The sequence below is a fragment of the Miscanthus floridulus genome, chromosome 19 (assembly GCF_019320115.1).
Source record: "Miscanthus floridulus cultivar M001 chromosome 19, ASM1932011v1, whole genome shotgun sequence".
NCBI classification, from domain to species: domain Eukaryota; kingdom Viridiplantae; phylum Streptophyta; class Magnoliopsida; order Poales; family Poaceae; genus Miscanthus; species Miscanthus floridulus.
Window position 1 is genome coordinate 53,127,505 of NC_089598.1, and position 10,901 is coordinate 53,138,405.

The following is a 10,901-nucleotide window of genomic DNA, read 5'->3' on the forward strand; positions in this document are numbered from 1 at the left end:
GTGCGGGCCGAAGTATTTTGGCAAAAGGGTGCAAAGGTGTAGGAGGCTCACCATGTGGCTGAGGGGATGGTCATGGAGCCAAGGGCTTCCCTGAGTCTCCTGGAGACTGCAAGGGATGCTGCCCATTCCGAGCTCCACGACGCCCGACAACTCATCATAGGTGCGTTGTCCCTCTTCCTTCTTTCCCTTGCTTTCGGGGTGGGGCCTCCCACTCTCACTCATCATGAACTCGGTCCTTCCCTTTTGAACGGTGTAGGACAGCGGGTAGAGCTCACGGTCAAGCGTGGCAAGGTCCTCGTTTTGGAGAAGGAGGCAAAGAAGACACGCGAGGAGTGCGACCATGTATGGCGTGAGTTGCAGGAAGAGGCGGGGGTGTCCGAGGTGGGCCAAACCATGAGCGCGGCCAGGAGCTTGCCGCAGCATGAGCAGAGCTGTGAGAGCTCGCTGCCGGCATGCAGGAGGCTTGCTGCGCCTTGCTCCCCATGCTAGCTCTAGGGGTCCCCTCAACCTCGCTGAGCAGGTGCGTTCCCTTGCGGCACACGTCCCTCGGGTCATCTAGTGTGCTATCCTTCAAAGCGCTATGGTGGCTCTGACCCTGACGAAGCTCTAGCTCCCCTAGCTCAACTTAGGCGGTGTGGTGCTCGGTGTCCCTGAGGACACCTCCGACAAGGCCCTAGAAAGGGCGGAGGATGCCGTGGCACCCTTGGTTGCCACCGCCATGAACATCGTCGATGATGCGTTAGCTGGTCGATGATTACCCGGATGAGGTGGACGGACCGGCCACTCCACTAGCTTTCCCATGATCAGCGCAAGAATTCAGTTGTAAAACTTGTTGCTATAATTTTGGGGGTTTGCCCCTTTGAACAATGGTGTGCCAGGGGCACACCCGCCAATCGAATTTCACGCTTTCATTGTCATTTTCACTTCATCCCCCATTCCTCTCGATGGGGAGCATCCCCAATGCCTGTCTCCTCCCACGATCTCAGGGGGCATTAGCCGTTAGCTTTGTTAGCTTGGGTCATGCCTATTTGGCTTTAGGGTGTTGGCCTATCTTGTTTGATGGTCTTGAGAGGAAGGATAGGGTGGTTTGGCCCCCCGACTGCGAGGCCAGGTGAGAAGGCCCATGGCTCGAAAGCGAGTCAATTCTGAGCGAGGTGAGTGCATCTCCCTCCCAACGATGATCTAGAGAGCGAGGAACGAATGATAAATGATTTTGAAGCGTGAGGACTTAGTTGTTTGCTGAGTTCGCATGTTAGCTCCTTTGCCTCATTGTTTTTCCTTCGTGCGGTGCTTCCGTGCGAGGAGGTGCCGGGGCACGCCGCCACACATGCGACGTCTGCCCGAGAGCAGATCACCAACCATCACGCGAGGCTTCCGATGCCAGCTCATCAGGGCTGGACGTAGGCTTGAGTCATGATAGATCCATTGAGCCAAGACTAGGGGATTTGCTCTCTAAAGACCTGACGAAGGGGCGGCGCCAGGAACTAGCATCCGCCAGCGTGGCCCCCATGAGTGGACGAAACTTCCTGTAGTAGTCGAAGACATAGGCCAGGCTCCCAAAGTTGAGAACCTAGCCCAGACCAAAGGCACCGGCTATGATGAAGAACTCAATAGGGAAGCAGACACTGCCTTCTAGGGCGGTGCCGCTTGCTCCGGCGACGAGGCAGGTGGCTTCGGCCACCGTAGAGCCTAAATTGCACTTGACGCTGCCCCCTACTTGGCGCGCCAGCTGTCGTAGGGTTAGAACCACGACAAGCATTGTTGTACGAGTTAGTGTCAGAGTACGTGTCTCTAGTGGCTCGGGTGGACTCAAGAACACAAGAATCATAAAGAAGACGCAATGGTTTATCCTGGTTCGGGCCGATCGATGCCCTACGTCCAGCAGCTGATGATCTTTAAACTCAAGAGCACCTAAAATTGGGGGGTTACAATAGAGTATATAGGAGGTGGATAGAGATTTGGTAGGGGGTTAGCTCGGTGCTAATCCTGAGGTTGCCTCGCTGCCGATGAAGCTTTCCCCTTGTTAGAGAGGAGGAAGACGATGGGTGCGGTGGATTAGCTCTTGATGCCCCTCTCTGGGTTGCTCTACTCTCGGTGCCGAGCAGGAGCAGATCGATGAGGAATGGAATGATCTGTTTGGGATCGTCCTTCCCCCTCTAGTGTTCAGTTTTATCCCTTATATATCAAGATAGGTCGAGTACATGGCAGTTTGGGGAGTTCAGCCTATGGTCTACATGCGCCAGAGTCTAGGAGGGTCTTGCAGCAACGCTCTGTGGACTGTGGCGGTGTCGTGAAGCCAAAGAAGCCCTAGGAGTCGTACGGCTAGTCTGTTCTGACACACTGAGTGTCAGGCTGTGTCGGCTTGGACCGGCCTCCCTAGGCACACCTTCTGGAGTCTTCTTGGTGGTGAGGGAGGTCGGCTCGAGGGGCTCACACATGGGTCCAGAAGCCTCTGAGCCCCCGGAGGCCAAGGAGAGCTTGTCTTCTTGTGTCTGTCGGGGGAGCGGCTGGCAAGGCCATGCCCAAAGTGCTGAGTCATGGAGTCCCCGAGCCTCGATAGCTCGGGACGTGTCTTCTAGTGCCTGGGCCTTGGCTGGCGTCGTTGATCGGGCAGGAGCCAAAGGCCAGGCTCAGGTGTCCCGTTGATCGGGAGCCTGAGGCTTGGGCAAGCCCCCGAGCTCTAAGCAGAGGCAGCGGCGTGCTCAGGCTCGGGCGAGTTTCTTGGTCTAAGGGTGCACACGAGCACACCCGATGGGTATAGCCCCTGGGCGATCCTAGAGGGGTCAGTTGGGGTCTCTTCGGTCTAGAACCATTGATTCCGAGGTTTAACATGCCCATATGTTAGGATCTCGTCACCACCTGATCTACTTTCTATTTAGTTCTAGTTGCAGGGACTTGGTGCTATGGGAAGTTGAGACACCCAGGAAGATTAGTATTCAACTCGATTTGTGATTTACACTATGTATAATGAGCCGCATTAGTGTCATTTAGGAAACGCAGAACCTCCACGGATTTGTCTGGAACTTTCGTGCCATGGAAGTTCAGCACAAATCCGTGGAACCTCCATAGTCTGCTAACCGTTGCGATCAAGTTTTAGTTTTTAACAGGCCTATTCATCCCCTCTAGGACTTGCCGGATCCTTCAATAACGGATAGAGTTATGGTGTAGCGGTTGCAAGTGTTAGAATCGTTCTTGATTAGAAGCCTAGCATCATCAACATGGAGATCTCCACAAATCGACTTATCATTATCTTTTGGAAAATCAGGCCTCTAAATTTTCTTATCAAACAGTTTGTGAGGGTTGCGATCATGTCTCTGCAAGGGTTAATGTTATCTAGTGGTTTTTGCATATTTTGCATGAAGTTGTTTTAATTGCACGATTTTAATTTGTTGTTGGTTTCTGCATTCTACAGTGTGAAACTATATTGGTTGCACGATTTTGTTGTTGCCATCTCTAGGAGTTAATTATCTGGATCCTTTCAATATGTTAGAGACCGAATATCAAATTAGAATATGGTTATGATTAATATATCTAATGGGAAGGATATATTTATTCGTAATTATATAAACATGGTTATTTTTGTACGATAGTTGTCCCTTCACTAATAAGTTTGTTTGGAAAATGGATCTCCTCCTACAGATAAAGATTTTCTTTTGGCATCTATAGCGAGGAGTAATTTAAACAATGATTTTGTCTTGGAATTAAAAGTGTTATTTTTGTTATTTTAAATATATAATTAGCTCCTCTTTTCTATTGTTATTAGCATGCTAAGACAATTTAGAGAATTGTGCATATAACTACTGGGTTAACCTAACCTAAATCCGGAACTGATATAGTACTTGGAAATTGGTTAACCGGTATAGGGAATGTTAGGGTGATTTGGTGTAAACGTGATGATCTTATTATCTTTAATAAAAATGATATAATTTTTTTTATAATGCTACCTTCAAAAGAATATAGTAGCTATGGTTTTTGGCATTGTTGTAGTATGAGGATCATCAGCTTAGCGAGCTAGAGATCGCTCACCAGAATCAACTACAATCATTCAATAAAAAAATCAAAGAGCTGGAGCTAAGAATTAGGGAGTGAAGCTCTATCAAATAGGCCATTAGCTCCAACTCTTTGTGTAAATGCAGAAGTGATTTTGGTCTGATCGCCACCAAAATCTGAAATTGGATGAGATAGAGTGTGATTGTAATGGCGAAGCTGCTCCAAGGAGCATTGCCAAACGCCTTTTAAGGTGTTCGTGCGTTTAGGGATGCTTGTGTGTGCATGTGACGTTCACGTATGCATTGTGTCTCAAAAGAAAAAAAATGGTTCAAGCCTTTGCATCTCAGATTGCAGCGGGGTGATTGTATTATTTTGTGAGCGATTGAGGTGTTTTTTTTAAAGCTTCACTCCCTAATTCCTGGCTTCAGCTACTTGATTTTCTGATGAATTTAAAGCTTCACTCCCTAATTCCTGGCTTCAGCTAATTGATTTTCTGATGAATTAATTCCAGTGAGGCAAGTAAGTAGGAAGTGATTCTAGTGGGAATTAAATAGGAGCCATGATGAGCAGTTTTTTTGCTCTTAGCTTTCAGCATAAATGGATAAAAGTGATTTTTTATTTCAAATCTCCACTAGAATTTAAGTGAGTTTTTGATGTTTAGGTGACCAGAAGTAATTCTCATGCAGAAACTGCTCAAAATAGCGCTGTCGCTGTCAAACAGCACCTTAGTGTGATTGCTGTACAAGTCACTCCCTTGCCGCGTCGAATGACCTATTCTTATGGCTACTAGAAAGCGGTCGTTCAGAGAGTTTGTTAGCTAATAGATCGTGTGCCAGCGCCATTTTCTGCGTCTTACTAGTTCTCTCTGCTTGTACTAGGCAAGCATAAAGATCAGTACACGCGGGTTGAGAAGTCTTCAAAACCCAGCGCCGCATGCAGTTTCCATCCATCCGGAAACCCCGATCAAATCCGTAAACACAATGGCGGCGTCGTCCTCGTCATCGCCGGCGCCACTGTGGGTTGCCCTTGGGCGCGTCACCCTCGTGCAGCACGACTCCATCAAGGACCCCTGCGGACGTCTCCCTCAAGCTAGCCCTGCCGCCGCGCGCCTCGACACTCACGGTACCCATGAGCGTCCACCCGAAGCCCGACTACGACGACACCGACAGGCACCCATACGTGGTCGCGGCCGCTGAGGCCGGTCTCCTCCTCCACGCCTCTTACTGGCCCTTCGTCGGCTTCGACCTAGATCGTGACCCGCCGGGCATCCTCCTCGTCGCGCGTGACTTCCTCCGCGGCGCCGGACCCGGGGAGGCCATCGCCGCCTCCATCGTTCGCGTCCCCGACCGGGACCGTCCATACCAGGCCGGCATCTCCACCATAAAAAACACTGGCCTCGTCTCCCTGCCTGGCAGCGGTGGCGCCGACTACGTCGTCGCAGAGCTCTACATTTCCGCCAGCGACGAGGACGACGACGACGACCGCGCCACCCTCCTCTTCTTCCGCTCCAGTGCCGACTCGTGGGTCCAGAAGGATCTGAGGTGCCCCTCCATGTCCGGCCGGCGCTGGATGTGGTCCTCCCACGACGTGGTCGCCCACGACGGCAAGCTCTGGTGGGTGAACCTCGTGTGGGGGCTCCTCGGCTGCGACCCCTTCGCTGACGAGCCCGTGCTGCACCACGTGGCGCTGCAGGAGACGTACCCGATCGGCCACACGGCGGAGGTGTTGCAGGACATCGAGAGGCGGCGCATGGTGAGGGTGAGCCAGGGCAAGCTGCGGTTCGTGGAACTCGCCTGTCCGCGCGTCGGCCACAAGGAGGAGACGATGGTGGTTGTCTGGACGCTGGTCTTCGGCCGGGGCACGTTCACGAGGTGGCAACACCACCGCGTGGCGAGCCTGGCGAGCATCTGGGCGAGCGACAGCTACAGAGCCACAGGGCTGACGGCGCAGGTGCCTGCTCTCGCGCTCCTTCACCCCAGCAACCCGGACGTGGTCTACTTCTACCTGGAGCAGTACCTCTTCGGTGTCAACGTGGCCCAGAGCATGGTTGTGGACTTCGTTCGCCGGCCGTGCAAACTGGTCGAGGTGGTCGCTGGTCACAAGCGCCCACCGCCGGTCAGCTGGCGGCACGTCCTCGCTTGGGAGCTGCCATGCTCGCTTGCTGGTGCTAAGGCATACCAAGCTTAATAATATTAATTGCATCGTATGATCGATCCTCTCAAGCATGGACAGCGTAACACATACAACTATACAAGCCAAATAATGGAGGCTGTCTCATTTCTTTTCTGAAATTTGTATGTAGCAATACTGTTGTGTGTGTTCATCTCATCTGATATTTGGAGTTAGGGTGTCAAATTAAGGAAGAAAGTGATTGGCGGAATTGCTCACAATGATTACAGATATGTGAATGGATAAAAGTGTGGTGGACTCCTTTGTTGGGCACCAGCAGTGCCGGCCCTAGGGGGAGGGCATGGGGTGCAACGGCCAAGGGCCCAGGTGGAGGAGGGGCCTAAGCCCAGATATACAAACCCCCGGCTCTATAGTCCATTAGACATCAATAAACTATTGAGAAGAGAGGGAGAGAACTGGCCAGCCGGCCCAAGAGGATCGGCAGCCTTGGCTTTTGGCTTTCTTTCCCAATGCCAGTTTTCACCAAGGGGCCACGGCGGAGAGTAGGCGAGGAGCCGTGCTGCAGTGTCGCACTCTGATCGTAGATCGTGACTCACGTGTTCGACGCCCGAGTGCCCGACGCACACATGCGGAGTCGGACGAGGCGACGAGCCGCACCACCGAGAACGGCACACGACGGCGGCAGCCAGGCAGGGCTCCACGACGACGAGTTCGCTAGATGGCCCTCAAGATCATAGGACCGGCGCTGGGCGCCAGTATAGGTGCCGGCCTGGGCGTCCACAGCCACATGGTCCAATCCGTGGCTAAGGCCAGGTCTAGTTAGGAAAGACAGTGAAAGGGAGGATTTTTAGGAGATTTGATTTGCTATTGTTAGGAGCTGCACCTATCCTATATAAAGGCACTTAGATTGTAATTTGGATTATCAAAGAAGGAAATAGACCACCTTTAGACAGGTGGGTTACCCCTTCGACAGTGGCTGCACACGGTTCAGCCATCGCCACCGGCGACAAAACCACCACGCCATTGCCTCGCTATCCCTTGCACTCTAGCTCCCAGTCCCAATTGCTCCTCCGATCCCCTATACACACTACCGGAATGAGGATGTTTGCCGTGTGCCCACGGCACACGGCGAAGCCCAAAAAACACTCGGCAAAGCCTTTGCCGAATGTTACACTCAGCAAACGGCACTCGGCACTCGGCGTACACAGAGTCGGCAAACGTTTCTTTGCCGAGTGTTTTTTATCGGGCGCTCGGTAAAGACTTTACCGAGTGTTTTTTAGGCACCGACACTCGACAAAAAAAAAATCAAAAAAATATAAAAGAAAAACCACCGCCACCGCCACCACCACCACGTGGCTCGCCTCGCCACTGCTCGCCCGTCGCCGCCGCCACCGCCACCACGCGGCTTGCCCCGCCGCTGCTCGCCCGCCGCCGCCACCACCGCCCGGCTCGCCTGCCGCATCCCACGCCAGCCTGCTGCCGCCGCCACCACCTGTGCAAAAAAGAGGGAGATGGAGGGAGATGGGGGGAGAGGGAGGGGAGGGGGCGGCGCCGGGAGAGGGAGGGGATGCGGCGGCGGGAAAGGGAGGGAGGGGAGGGGGCGGTGGCGCTGCAAGAAGGAGCGGAGGGTGGGAGGGAGGGGGCGGCGGCCGGGTGCTTTTATAACGCGCCGAGTTTGCCGAGTGTCGGATCGAGGACCGAGTGTCAGATCGCAGCACTCGACAAACTAATCTTTGGCGAGTGTCTAGGGTTTGGGGGCACTCGACAAATATATTATTTATTTTTTATTTCCTTGTTTTCCATAACGTGTTTTTCTTTTTTTGTTCGATGTACTTTGAAAATACCTTGTCAAATTGACTCAACAATATATATATGATTTTTCTACGAATATAATTCTATTATTTTATGCAGTTACAGCTTAAATTTAATTTATATCAATTAAAATTCAATAATTACACTTAAGAAATTAAAATTATCAAACGGATAAAAAAAACCAAAATTTCACATGAAACAATCTATGTTCTCTATTTCCTATACAAAAAGTTTTGAAGTAAAACCCCAATTCGACGGTCACGTTGACTCCAAATCTTATTGATTTCTTCTCAATGCTATGATTCTTCTTCTAAGATGCTTCGGTTTGCAAACATCATACGTGACAAATTGTGCAAAACCTTCTCAAATTTTTACCACAGCCTCCACGTATGAAATCATCACATCATGACAAATCTCATGATTTTCAGACTTTGTTTGTTTTTTTTACAATTTAAAAACCATTCGACCACACATTCGTGGTCGTGTTTCCTTAACAAGATGTTCGAAATTTCTTTTTATTTACCAGGTAAGGCCTCACACTGGACTCAATAACATGAATATCATTTTTCTACTCATTTTATTCTATTATTTGAATCACTTACGGTTCAAATTTGACTTATACAAAAAAATTCCTAGAAATATAATAAATTAATTAAATATAGAAATCAGATCCACAAATATACCAAATTTTAACATGGAATACCACATATTGTATGTTGAGAGTAGAAAAAGTTTCAAGGACAGAAGAGAAAAATAAATTTTTTTGCCGAGTGCAAATAGTTATATTCGACAAACATATTTCTTTGTCGAGTGCCAGACAATTACACTCGGCAAACATATTTCTTTGCCGAGTGTTTTTTTTCTAGTTTGCCGAGTGTCGAACTTTGCCGAGTGTTTTTTTGCATCGTTTGCCAAGTGTATTTATTTTGCCGAGTATTTTTTTCGCAGCACTCGGTAAAGAGCTTGTTTGCCGAGTGCCCGAGAAAATACACTCGGCAAACATAAAAATACTCGGCAAATAGCCGGTTTCTGGTAGTGACGTACACCACGCCGCATCAAAAATTATGCCAGTAACGTTGCATTTAAAATGTAAATAAAGTCGTAGTAATTTGTTAATGCATATGGTCATATAATAATTATCTAGTAATGACAATATACTAGATCACATTGCCTTTCTCTCTACAAGGTTGCTCATCTTTTGTGTTGTGAATAATAGGAATGTCTTTAGTATGCTGATGAATAATGACACACTTAAGTAGATGAAAACAGAACGCATACACACCAGAGATAATGAGACTATTCTTTATTCCACTATATATTTGTGATTTTAACATAGAGCTCCTAAATATACTTTACTGTGGCTCACTACGGGACTCAGGAGATTTGCCGAGTGCCCCTGACACTCGGTAAAGCCTAAAAAACACTCAGCAAACGACACTTGGTGAATTTTTATCGGCAAACAGACTTTGCCGAGTGTTTTTTGTCGGACACTCGGCAAAGGCTTCGCTGAGTGCCCAAAATACACTCGGCAAACATTTTTTTTGAAAAATAAAAAAAGCCACCACAAACATTTTTTTTCGAAAAATAAAAAAAAACCACCACCGGCCAGTCTCCGCAGGCCGCCGTCGGTCTCCTCGGCGGCACCCTTTCCCTGCATCTCGCCTCCGCTCCCCGGCTTCACGGCCGCGACCACGAGCCTCCACCTCCCACCACCACCACGCCACCACCGCCCACCACCACCACGCCACCACCTGCCACGCCGGGGAAGAGAGGGAGAGGAGGGGGCGGCCAGGCCGGATCCGCCGCCGGGGAAGAGAGAGGAGGGAGAGGAGGGGGAGGGGCACCAGTGGTGGGAAGAGAGGGAGAGGAGGGGGCGGCCGCGCCGGATCCGCCGCCGGGGAAGAGAGAGGAGGGAGAGGAGGGGAGGGGCGCCGGCGGTGGGAAGAGAGGGAGAGCAGGGGGCGGCCGCGCCAGATCCGCCGTCGGGGAAGAGAGAGGAGGGGGCAGCCGCGCCGGATCCACCGTCGGGGAAGAGAGGAGGGGGAGGGGCGCCGGCGGTGGGAAGAGAGGGAGAGGAGGGGGCGGCCGCGCCGGATCCGCCGCCGAGGAAGAGAGAGAGGAGGGAGAGGAGGGGGAATGGGCGTCGGCGGCGGGAAGAGAGGGAGAGGAGGGGGCGACCGCACCGGGGCTGGATCCGGCCTCTCCGTGCGCCACCGTCGCCGGATCCGCCCTCGTCGGGGCCGGATCTGGTGGAGGCGGTGGAGGAGGGAAGGAGGTGCGCCGGCGAGGGAGGAGGGGAGGGCGGGCCGCGCCGGCGAGGTAGGAGGGGAGGGCAGGCCGCGCCGGCGCCGGCGCCGGAGAGGGAGGAGGGGAGTGCGGGGCTGCGCCAGGGCCGAGAGGGAGGAGGGGGCGGCGCGTGCGCAGAGAAGGGGAGGGGGCGTGCGGACGTGGCGCGGGGACTGGTGTTAAAAAAGATTTTTTTTTACTTTGCCGAGTGTCCCAGATCTGGGTACTCGGCAAAGTTCTTTTTTTCATTTTTTTCTTCTCTTTCTTTCCCAGAAAAAATATGTTTTCCTTTGCCGAGTGTAAAAAAAAAACTCGACAAACCCCTTTTGCCGAGTGTTTTTTTGACACTCGGCAAACCACCTCTTTACCGAGTGTTTTTTTTGCCAAGTGTTTTTATGGCAGCACTCGATAAAGAACTTGTTTGCCGAGTGTCCGAGAGAATACACTCGGCGAACATAAAAACACTCGGCAAATTTGACGTATCCGGCAGTGGCTGGTGTCGTACAGCACCTCGAAGTTGCGTTGATTCACGTTGCCCAGGACTCCGAGAGTGCCGTTTGCTCCGGAGTCCTGGAAAGCGAGGCAGCCCTCCACCAGGATCCCGCTTGGCACGTCGAGGTTGATGGTGCCGCCTAAACTGAACGTCAGGGTAACCTTGGGCACGGCAACATTTTTGTGACCAG

The 10,901-nt window shown here is 51.5% G+C and overlaps 1 pseudogene; it reads left to right on the plus strand.

Moving 5' to 3' along the window:
- The first annotated feature begins 4,970 nt into the window (after positions 1 to 4,970).
- On the plus strand, positions 4,971 to 6,323 carry LOC136526037 (uncharacterized; annotated as a pseudogene).
- Positions 6,324 to 10,901: the final 4,578 nt, after the last annotated feature.